The sequence below is a fragment of the Stegostoma tigrinum genome, chromosome 40 (assembly GCF_030684315.1).
Source record: "Stegostoma tigrinum isolate sSteTig4 chromosome 40, sSteTig4.hap1, whole genome shotgun sequence".
Lineage (NCBI taxonomy): Eukaryota > Metazoa > Chordata > Chondrichthyes > Orectolobiformes > Stegostomatidae > Stegostoma > Stegostoma tigrinum.
In genome coordinates, this window is record NC_081393.1 from 16,543,889 (window position 1) to 16,556,007 (window position 12,119).

General features: G+C 46.3%; 1 protein-coding gene across 2 annotated transcripts in view; it reads left to right on the top strand.

Annotated features, from left to right (window-relative positions):
* The window catches only part of LOC125448115 (phytanoyl-CoA hydroxylase-interacting protein-like), a 59,093-nt gene that overhangs the window by 13,741 nt on the left and 33,233 nt on the right, over positions 1 to 12,119 (top strand). Inside the window, exon 2 of one of the 2 annotated variants that reach the window (XM_059641105.1) lies at positions 7,929 to 8,017. The gene's annotated coding sequence lies outside the window, so the exon portion shown is untranslated. The remainder of the gene's footprint in view (positions 1 to 7,928; positions 8,018 to 12,119) is intronic. The other variant, XM_059641104.1, reaches the window with a different exon arrangement.

Here is a 12,119-nt window from a genome sequence, read left to right on the forward strand (position 1 = left end):
TGTTCACTCTGAGAGCTGCCTCTTAGGGAGCTGGATCAGTATCAAGTACTCTCCACATGTAAGGGTGAGTTGGTAACAGAATAGTGGAGTTGTTTCACCGTTGTAACCTCCAAATTATTTGTCTTCCTGCTGTCAATCTCTAAACTCAAACCATGTCCCATCTTTGTACAGTGAGAGAGAGCAGTGGAGGTGGAAATCAGAAAGCAATTCAGAGGGCTGGTGGGAAAAGGTTCTCTCCACTATTCTTAATCAGCAAGAGAGGGGAGCAATTAAAGAGGGAGTAAGTTGTATTTGGTATGACACGTTATTCAGAAGCTATTCTTCATTTGCTAAAGATGAAGGTTCATTCAATCTGAATTAAAAGATTTTAGAAAAGCTATCAGATGAATTGAACTATCACATCAGCATCGATTGCACAGACACAGAAGATGGTAACAGTTCTTACACAGTCTAACTCTGATGGGAAGGTCACCACACAAACCCACAGAATGAATATATATAACATTGCCTACGGAAGCTTAAATTTTAAGCAAGGGCTTTTTTTGTGAAACAAGGTTGGTTGTGATGAAGCCGTTTCCTTGGATAAAATGGCAGATTTCAAGGAAATAGGACATCAAAATAGAGTCTTCTTTCCTTCAGTAACAACAAGCCCATCAGATGTAAACTTGCTTTCCTGTGGGAGAAAACAGCCCCTAACTAAACTTGCATTTTCTATTACTATGAACAAAAGATAATGCCAGACTTCTGACAAGACCTGTCTTTATATTCCTGGACTGTTTTAACCAATGGACAGCTTTATGTGTTTTGTTTTCTACAGTGGAAAGCTTTGACTTTATTTGAAGTCCTCAGTAAAAGAATAGCCAGAAATCCTGCACTTAAAGAAGTCTTATTACAATAAATATACAAATATATAAACTGGACTGCAAATGTTTTGTAGGTTCCTGGCAACATATTTATCTTAATTTGCCATTCTAGATACATCATTGTGTTGTGTGACACAACTTGGGTTTTAGAGTAACCCGGGACATTTATAGTTTACAACCTTTGAATGCTTTGAGGGATGAGTACTTCTTAGCCCATGCTGTCAGAAGAATTGAAACTATAACTGGCTGAGAAGCAGGGCTCTCAACTATACCTCTAGCCAGGCTGGTGGATGCACTCTGCTTTTCCCACGCTTAACCACTGCCTTTCAAGCTGCCTCTACGACGCACAATGTTCAGTACTTCTCTTAACTCCTTACACACTGTAGCAGACCATGCATGTATGCAGCAAGACCTAGAAAACATTCCATCCCAGTCTGAGAAGTGACAACTAGCACTATATGTTTACGTGTCCAAAAGAGAGCATTAATATTTGGTGGTATTATCATTGCTAAATTTCCTATTATCCATATTTCTGGAGGGTCACCATTGAAACTGAACCACAGCAGCCATGTAAACACTGTGGCTACAAGAGAAGGTGCGAACTTTGCAATGGGTAACTCACTTGCTGACTCCCCAAAGCCTGTCTATCATTGACAAAACTAAGGCATGAGCACCTGCCTGGATGTATGCAGTTCCACAAACACTCAAGAAGATTAACACCAGCCAGGATGAAACAGCTCACTTGATCAGCATCCTATCCGCAATCTTAAATGTTCACTCCTTACTCCACCAGTGAACAGTAGCAGCAGTGTGTACCTTGCACTTTAACAACTCACATTTCAGACTTCCCATTTCTCACTCCTATCGGGCAAAACTCTTTAGTGGGTTCAGGTCTTTGGAAGAACGGGGTAGGATCAAAAAGCTCCAGTTCATGGACAGACAGAAGATAAGGATCCAATATGCTGGTGACTCACTGCAGTCACAATGTCTTGTATCTTGAAAAATGTGAAAATGCCAAGCTCAGGAAACCAGAAACAAATGCTGAAACTGCTGAAGGAACATTGATCTAACGGAAAAAAGGGAGCTTCATGCTTTATACATGGACCCTTCAAAACCAGAGCAGCACTGAGAAGAAGCAACTGTTTCTGTGGAGAAAGAGAGGGAGAGAAACAAAGTCAATGTTTCAGGTCTGTGACCTTGCATCAGAATTGGGAAAAGTTAGAAATGTAATGTAATAGGTTTCGAGCAGGTGATAGGGCAGAGGGTGAAGAGATTACATGATAACAGGTCATGGGACAGATAAAGAAACAAAAGATGTCTCTAAAGGAGGTGTGAGTGACAAAATAGCTACTGTTTGAGTTCTAGAGAGATCTTTCACAAATATGCACACCAGCAAATAGACATGAAATGGAATGGGGGCAAAAGTTCTGATCTAAAATGAATGAACTTGATGTTGACCCCAGGACACTGTTAAGTATCTTTTTGAAAGGCAGTCAATGTGTGATTTTGCTTTTTCTCCAGGAGTCCAATGTTGTAGTTTGAGGTTCTTTAACATTGGAGAGTGAAGCAGTTCTGTCCATTGACATTGGTGGGAGCCACAGTAACCTCCATTATGTAATAATGGCACTGTCTAGGGCATTGCTACTCAACAGCATTCTTTGTGATGAAGAGGGGGGACGGAATCGGGGCAATCAGTTCCGGAATCTGTAATTAACAATAATAGGCATTGACGCCCAATCTGATGGAGGCATCATCAAGGATAAGCTTGATAGAAAAAGGGCTCAGAAAGAAAGTGTGAATGATCAGATAGCCTCAATCTAGCAGCTGGCTGGATATGGGATTAATAGCATGCCCTGGCAGTAAACCAGCTGGCACCTCACACAGAGTGGCACTAAGAGGAAGTTAAAATAGAAAAGCAACAAGTGGTTAGGAAGAATGGATGAAGAACTGGCTTCATGTTGGCAAGCAGCATTAATGAAACATGAACACTACTGCCTGAGCCAGGGAACTGGCCGAGCCAGAACTGTGCGAATGAATGATGTGCCTGTGGTTCAAAGTCATTGATCGGATTGTCTGTTTGTGTCAGGTCTCTGGGGTGCAGAATGATGGATGAACGATTCCTGGCTATGTCTGAATGAGAGATTGACTGGCCGAGAGTACCTTTGTTAATGTGATCAACCAGACGGAAAAGCCAAGAAAGAGCATTTACTTTCTAAGGCACATTTCACTGCCTCTATGGCCTGAAGCACTTTCCAGCCATTGAGGAAACTTTTAAAATTGTCACTTTAAAGTATCTGTTGTAATGTAGGAAACCCTGCAGCCAATTTGCACACAGCAAGCTCCCACAAACAGCAATGCAATAATGACCAGACAACCTGTTGTCAATGATTTTGATGGAGGGGTTAATATTAACCAGGTCACGGGACTAACACCCCCTCTGCCCTGTAAACTCCTGCTCTTCTTTGAAACAGTACCATGAGATCTTTTAAACTGGCAGAGGAGTCCTTGGGTTAATATCTCACCTGAAAGACAGCATCTCGGACAGGCCGAATAGCCTTTGCCTTTTGGTTTTGCCTGTGTCAGGTACCAGTTGCAGCTCCATAAACAATAGGCTTGTCTCAAGAGTCACGAGGTTGGGCATTCAAACTGCACTCATATAAACAGTTGGGCACAAAAATAAAAACTGAAATAACTGCAGATGCTGGGAATTAGAAACAGAAACTGCTGGAAACGTTCAGCAGGTCTGGCAGCATCTGTGGAGAAAATTCAGAGTTAAACATTTCAGGTCTGGTGATCCTTTCCCAGAACTGTGCACATGACGTAATAAAATGTGAGGCTGGACGAACACAGCAGGCCAAGCAGCATCTCAGGAGCACAAAAGCTGACGTTTCGGGCCTAGACCCTTCATCAGAGAGGGGGATGGGGAGAGAGTTCTGGAATAAATAGGGAGAGAGGGGGAGGCGGACCGAAGATGGAGAGTAAAGAAGATAGGTGGAGAGAGTATAGGTGGGGAGGTAGGGAGGGGATAGGTCAGTCCAGGGAAGACGGACAGGTCAAGGAGGTGGAATGAGGTTAGTAGGTAGATGGGGGTGCGGCTTGGGGTGGGAGGAAGGGATGGGTGAGAGGAAGAACCGCTTAGGGAGGCAGAGACAGGTTGGACTGGTTTTGGGATGCAGTGGGTGGGGGGGAAGAGCTGGGCTGGTTGTGTGGTGCAGTGGGGGGAGGGGACGAACTGGGCTGGTTTAGGGATGCAGTTGGGGAAGGGGAGATTTTGAAACTGGTGAAGTCCACATTGATACCATTAGGCTGCAGGGTTCCCAGGCGGAATATGAGTTGCTGTTCCTGCAACCTTCGGGTGGCATCATTGTGGCACTGCAGGAGGCCCATGATGGACATGTCATCTAAAGAATGGGAGGGGGAGTGGAAATAGTTTGCGACTGGGAGGTGCAGTTGTTTGTTGCGAACTGAGCAGAGGTGTTCTGCAAAGCGGTCTCCAAGCCTCCGCTTGGTTTCCCCAATGTAGAGGAGGCCACACCGGGTACAGTGGATGCAGTATACCACATTGGCAGATGTGCAGGTGAACCTCTGCTTAATGTGGAATGTCATCTTGGGGCCTGGGATAGGGGTGAGGGAGGAGGTGTGGGGGCAAGTGTAGCATTTCCTGCGGTTGCAGGGGAAGGTGCCGGGTGTGGTGGGGTTGGAGGGCAGTGTGGAGCGAACAAGGGAGTCACGGAGAGAGTGGTCTCTCCGGAAAGCAGACAGGGTTGGGGATGGAAAAATGTCTTGGGTGGTGGGGTCGGATTGTAAATGGCGGAAGTGTCGGAGGATGATGCGTTGTATCCGGAGGTTGGTAGGGTGGTGTGTGAGAACGAGGGTGATCCTCTTTGGGCGGTTGTGGCGGGGGCGGGGTGTGAGGGATGTGTTGCGGGAAATATGGGAGACGCGGTCAAGGGCGTTCTCAATCACTGTGGGGGGAAAGTTGCGGTCCTTGAAGAACTTGGACATCTGGGATGTGCGGGAGTGGAATGTCTTATCGTGGGAGCAGATGCGGCGGAGGCGGAGGAATTGGGAATAGGGGATGGAATTTTTGCAGGAGGGTGGGTGGGAGGAGGTGTATTCTCGGTAGCTGTGGGAATCAGTGGGCTTGAAATGGACATCAGTTACAAGCTGGTTGCCTGAGATGGAGACTGAGAGGTCCAGGAAGGTGAGGGATGTGCTGGAGATGGCCTAGGTGAACTGAAGGTTGGGGTGGAAGGTGTTGGTGAAGTGGATGAACTGTTCGAGCTCCTCTGGGGAGCAAGAGGCGGCACCGATACAGTCATCAATGTACCGGAGGAAGAGGTGGGGTTTGGGGCCTGTGTAGGTGCGGAAGAGGCACTGTTCCAAGTAACCTACAAAGAGGCAGGCATAGCTGGGGCCATCTCCAGCACATCCCTCACCTTCCTGGACCTCTCAGTCTCCATCTCAGGCAACCAGCTTGTAACTGATGTCCATTTCAAGCCCACCGACTCCCACAGCTACCTAGAATACACCTCCTCCCACCCACCCTCCTGCAAAAATTCCATCCCCTATTCCCAATTCCTCCGCCTCCGCCGCATCTGCTCCCACGATAAGACATTCCACTCCCACACATCCCGGATGTCCAAGTTCTTCAAGGACCGCAACTTTCCCCCCACAGTGATCGAGAACGCCCTTGACCGCGTCTCCCGTATTTCCGGCAACGCATCCCTCACACCCCGCCCCCACCACAACCGCCCAAAGAGGATCACCCTCGTTCTCACACACCACCCTACCAACCTCCGGATACAACGCATCATCCTCCGACACTTCCGCCATTTACAATCCGACCCCACCACCCAAGACATTTTTCCATCCCCAACCCTGTCTGCTTTCCGGAGAGACCACTCTCTCCGTGACTCCCTTGTTCGCTCCACACTGCCCTCCAACCCCACCACACCCGGTACCTTCCCCTGCAACCGCAGGAAATGCGACACTTGCCCCCACACCTCCTCCCTCACCCCTATCCCAGGCCCCAAGATGACATTCCACATTAAGCAGAGGTTCACCTGCACATCTGCCAATGTGGTATACTGCATCCACTGTACCCGGTGTGGCTTCCTCTACATTGGGGAAACCAAGCGGAGGCTTGGAGACCGCTTTGCAGAACACCTCTGCTCAGTTCGCAACAAACAACTGCACCTCCCAGTCGCAAACCATTTCCACTCCCCCTCCCATTCTTTAGATGACATGTCCATCATGGGCCTCCTGCAGTGCCACAATGATGCCACCTGAAGGTTGCAGGAACAGCAACTCATATTCCGCCTGGGAACCCTGCAGCCTAATGGTATCAATGTGGACTTCACCAGTTTCAAAATCTCCCCTTCCCCAACTGCATCTCTAAACCAGCCCAGTTCGTTCCCTCCCCCCACTGCACCACACAACCAGCCCAGCTCTTCCCCCCCCCACCCACTGCATCCCAAAACCAGTCCAACCTGTCTCTGCCTCCCTAAGCGGTTCTTCCTCTCACCCATCCCTTCCTCCTACCCCAAGCCGCACCCCCATCTACCTACTAACCTCATCCCACCTCCTTGACCTGTCCGTCTTCCCTGGACTGACCTATCCCCTCCCTACCTCCCCACCTATACTCTCTCCACCTATCTTCTTTACTCTCCATCTTCGGTCCACCTCCCCCTCTCTCCATCCCCCTCTCTGATGAAGGGTCTAGGCCCGAAACGTCAGCTTTTGTGCTCCTGAGATGCTGCTTGGCCTGCTGTGTTCGTCCAGCCTCACATTTTATTATCTTGGAATTCTCCAGCATCTGCAGTTCCCATTATCTCTGTGCACATGACGTAGGCTGATTTTCAAGTGTACTACTGAGGGAGCACTGCTCTATCAAAGATTCTGTCATAATATGGCATTGTTTGTTGAAATGTTAAATTTGACAACCCTATCTGCCCTCACTAGTTGATACAGCATGTCCAGACTCGATTGTACTACCTCATCAAAACACAGGGGAGTTCTCCCTGGCATCCCTGCCCTATATTTATCAATTAACATAACTAAAACAAATTATGTGGTTAGTATTACAGTGTGTAAGCATGTCATCATGTGTAACATCTGCCCGTTCAGACCGCTGGGCCACGGCTCAGCTCTGGAATCCTCTTGTCAGCACTTTCTCCAAGATGAGTACATTCATGCAGTTATGTGGACACAGAACACTCAACAAGATTCGTGCATCGTCACAGGGTCCTGATGGGCTATTTATTACTCTGTATATCAGACTAGGGGCAGCGATTTCCTCCTTATTTCCAAAAGCTCGATCTTTCCAATCAGAATGAGGAAAGGGTAACAAAAAAGAGACTCTTTGCTTTCCACAGTCAGTACCCATTTTCTGCTCTTCTGCTCTGAATTAATCTCTGCACTCTCATATAAATCTGAGGTTTCCTCATTATTCCTCGAGGCTGGCAGAACTTGGGAAAGATTTCAAGATTTAAGAGCAAGACAGACTCTGATTGTGAGTTAACTGCGAGCAAACAGGCAGAAATGTTTTGAAATACACAGGTCTGTGTGAGAGCCCTCCAAACAACTGCAAATCTTCAGCTGCTTCCTCACGTTCAAAAATCTCTCACTTGGAAAGCACTATTTTGAAAGGTTTACAAGGAAACGGGGTGGGGTGGAAGGCAGGGGTATAGCTAATTGGATAATCGTTCAATGAGCTAGCAGGAGGAACCAAATGGCCGCCCTCAACCTGATTCCATGAGTGTTTCATGTGCATTTGTGTTCAAATGCTGACTGCTAACTCAGTTAGAAGTATACCACGAATAGCCTGTGCTCAGAGTGGTAAGAAAGCCTTGCTATCATATACTCTGCTGCTCCTTTCACCAGATCCTGGCAGAATGGCTGGTGAGTCAGAGCCTGTGGAGAGATGCCCTGCAGCTGCATGCTGGTGAATGCAGCATGCCTAAACAACCCAGAGATCGCTGGGCTTGTACTGATCTGTGCTTGACTTGATTACCGAACACATCTCACTTAGCTGTCTCTTTCTCTTTCTTCCTGCGTTGGGAGACAGGGTCAACTGACCATCCCTAGAAAGCAGCAACATCATCCTCCTCCCATCAACCTGCAGGAAACAAGGCTGCTGTTGGGCTCTGCAGGTGGGAAAATTTATTTGCTATATTATGTGCATGTAAGAAAAGTGAAGTGCTCAGTTATGGGCTTGTCTCCCAAGGTGTAAATCTGCCTTTTTACAGCACAGTATGTTTTCTTTGTATGTCCTTCCAATTTGCTGTTAATGTGTAAAAATGTCTTGGACAGTTTCGTAGGCGAGTCTAGACATGGGATATCGCCAAGTGTTCAGCCATTCAGGACTAAGATCAGGACAGATTCTTCATATAGAATACTGCAAATCTTTGAAATAGATGCTCAGATGTTGAGTGTACTTGAAATGGATGGATTTCTGAGCAGATTGGAGGTAGTATGGCAAGGAGGAATAGAGAGAGTTCATCCATGAACATATTTTTTATTTGCTCATTGTATGTGGGTGTCACCAACTAGACCAGCATTTACTGCCCCTCCCTAATTGCCCAGAGTCAAACACATTGCAGTGGGTCTGGAGTCAGGTACAGCCAGGCTGGGTAAAGTTGCCAGATTTCCTTCCCAAAAGCAAACTAGATGAATAAATATGACAAAGCTCTCCATTAGGCTAGTCTTTTATTCCAGGTTTATTTTTAATTAAATTTAAATTTCACTATCAGCCATGGTGGGATTTGGACCCAACACTATCGCTGCCCACCCTGACACAAATGGGAGAGCAGGCTCAATTGGCTGAATGAGCTATTTCTGCCCTAATTTCTTGGGCGCATTGTAATCAGGCAGAAACTTGGTGCTGACCCACATAAAGGCACATTAGAACAGGGAACCAAAAGCTTTTAAGAAGTGTCTAGAAGTGGACGGGATGCAGAAATCTCAGAAGGTAATTGCAGGGCAACAGAAGGTTACAGAGGTCGGAAGGGGCATGGCCAATGTCAGTGACATCTGGAGGATAATTGTACAAATCAGAGTTTATCAAAGAGTGCATGCTTATACCATAAGAAGCAGTCACTCGCAGACAGCTCAGAATAATGAGAAATTGTGTCTTGCTTCCCTTGGCTATGCAGTTTTGAAATGGTCAACTCCAATCCAGGCAATTTGTACGGCATGTAGCAAACTAGTCCATAGCTTCGAAGGGCAGTGTAAATCAGTCTCAACACAACTCCTCTTCCTAATTCTGCACATTTTATTGCAACATTTAAACCAGATCCATTTTGCTATTAGTCTGGATGAATTGTTCTTTTATTTTGAAGAAACTCACTGCGGTGAGTCATGTGCAGGTAGGTGTTCAGGAGTAAATGTGTTTAATGGAAAATGATTGACATCTCCAAATGTATGCGAACGTTTAAAAAATAACACTGCATCATTGACTTTTTTTGGGTACTTAATTTTTTCACAGGATGTGGGGATTGCAGGCAAGGCCAGTGCGTGTGTTGTCCATCCGTAATTGATCTTAACTGCTTTCATTAACTTGGTTTCAATAGCCTCTTCCCATTTAGCATTCCATGTCCGAAACGAATTGCCTGACAAACACGCTTGTTTTATGCTGTTGTTCTAGTTCCCATACCGGTGTCCTGCTGTGGTTCTCTGCTGTCGCCTGCCAACTTACCTGCAGGGGAAAGGCCACCAATAAGCGCTCATGCCAGAGGCTGCTGTTGGCCCCTCCGCAGCTTCCCAGTGTCACAGCGTCTGGGCTCTGACAGGGCAGGTGTGAAGGGCAGCTTGCTTGCTGAGTCTCTAATCTCAATTCCATGAACATTGAACACAAATCATCCTTGTGCAAGATACTAGGAGGATCTTATATAATACAGCACAGAAGGGAGCTGCTTGTTCTTTCTTGGCTGCACCAGCTCTTTGAAAGAACTTGTTTTCCTAGCTTCCTTAACATGTGACTGCAGCCTGAGCAAGGGAGGTGACAGGATTTTAATTATAGACACTTAAGACCACCCTGACCAGCTCTGGGCTTTGGGAGTCCAGCTTCAGATGGAAAATGTTAGGTCTGTTCTGACAGTCTCTACACCTTCTCAAGGAGAACAGCCCCAGCATCTCCTACAACATCCTTATAGCTGATGTCCTTCATCTTTGAGAAGGTGACCAAACAGGTAGATGAGAGTAAACCGGTTGATGTGGTGTATATGGATTTCAGCAAGGCGTTCGAGAAGGTTCCCCACAGTAGGCTATTGTACAAAATGCAGAGGAACGGAATTGTGGGAGATATAGCAATTTGGATCGGAAATTGGCTTGCTGAAAGAAGACAGAGGGTGGTAGTTGATGGGAAATGTTCATCCTGGAGACCAGTTACTAGTGGTGTACCACAAGGGTCGGTGTTGGGTTCACTGCTGTTTGTCATTTTTATAAATGACCTGGATGAGGGCGTAGAAGGATGGGTTAGTAAATTTGCAGACGACACTAAGGTCGGTGGAGTTGTGGATAGTGATGAAGGATGCTGTAGGTTGCAGAGAGACATAGATAAGCTGCAGAGCTGGGCTGAGAGGTGGCAAATGGAGTTTAATGCGGACAAGTGTGAGGTGATGCACTTTGGTAGGAGTAACCGGAAGGCAAAGTACAGGGCTAATGGTAAGATTCTTGGTAGTGTAGATGAGCAGAGAGATCTCGGTGTCCATGTACACAGATCCTTGAAAGTTGCCACCCAGGTTGACAGGGCTGTTAAGAAGGCAAACAGTGTTTTAGCTTTTATTAATAGAGGGATCAAGTTCCGGAACCAAGAGGTTATGGTGAAGCTGTACAAAACTCTGGTGCGGCCGCACTTGGAGTATTGCATACAGTTCTGGTCACCGCATTATAAGAAGGATGTGGAAGCTTTGGAAAGGGTGCAGAGGAGATTTACTAGGATGTTGCCTGGTATGGAGGGAAGGTCTTACGAGGAAAGGCTGAGGGACTTGAGGCTGTTTTCATTAGAGAGAAGAAGGTTGAGAGATGACTTAATTGAAACATATAAAATAATCAAAGGGTTAGATAGGGTGGATAGGGTGAGCCTTTTTCCTAGGATGGTGACGGCGAGCACGAGGGGGCATAGCTTTAAATTGAGGGGTGAAAGATATAGGACAGATGTCAGAGGTAGTTTCTTTACTCAGAGAGTAGTAAGGGAATGGAACGCTTTGCCTGCAACGGTAGTAGATTCACCAACTTTAGGTACATTTAAGTCGTCATTGGACAAGCATATGGACGTACATGGAATAGTGTAGGTTAGATGGGCTTGAGATCGGTATGACAGGTCGGCACAACATCGAGGGCCAAAGGGTCTGTACTGTGCTGTAATGTACTATGTTCTATCTCTGTAACCAGTTTCGCAAATTTTTTGCACACCCTCTCGAAAGGTTTCACACCCGTCCTGAGCTGTGGTGCTCCAGTTTAGTCTGAACCAGTTCATCAGAACTATCTTGCCCTTCAGCTTCTATGTCCCTTAAGAACATAGCAAATAGGAGGAGGAGGTTATTGGGTTCTTCAAATCTATGAGATTCAATAGTTCTATCTCCACTCCATTATCCCATACTCTCCCATATACATTGATGATTGAATATCCATTGGTGACTTCAAAATATCTACTATACTTCGATTTCACTGTTTCTCACATCAATGCAAATATGCTTTTTGAGTGAATAATGTTTTACACTTAGCATTTCTTTTGTGCACTGAATATTTTTATCAGCCGTGCAACAGTGACATTGTCCCAACAAACTCCACTGCTCCAAGCACTGGCATCCACAAGGTCCCACTCACATGTTCCCCAACAGAACGGGATTTCCCCTGGATGTGATCACTTTACATCAGTCCTCTAACTACAGCCGCTTCAGAAATAAAATGATTAGCTCTTGCCTCAGTCACATTCCCTCGTTCCTGGGAGCTCTTAAAATGTTGATTGAACAAGGCTACTGTAATAATGATTGCCTTCCAGCACTGGAGCCAGGCCAACGATTAAATCCCACAGAATTTCCTTGCACCTGCGATGCCACTCTGGTAACCATCATCTAATGTGGCATCACAGGACCAATATTAGCAAACCATCTCCAAACAGAGATGTGAAAAATAGCCTCACTGCGACTTGTGAGTCTCAGCTCTGTTGGTGCATTGAGTTGTCAGTGTTGGACATACACACAAGCTGCCAGAGCTCCAGTTTTACCCAAAACATCATTAAAAGCATGCTTG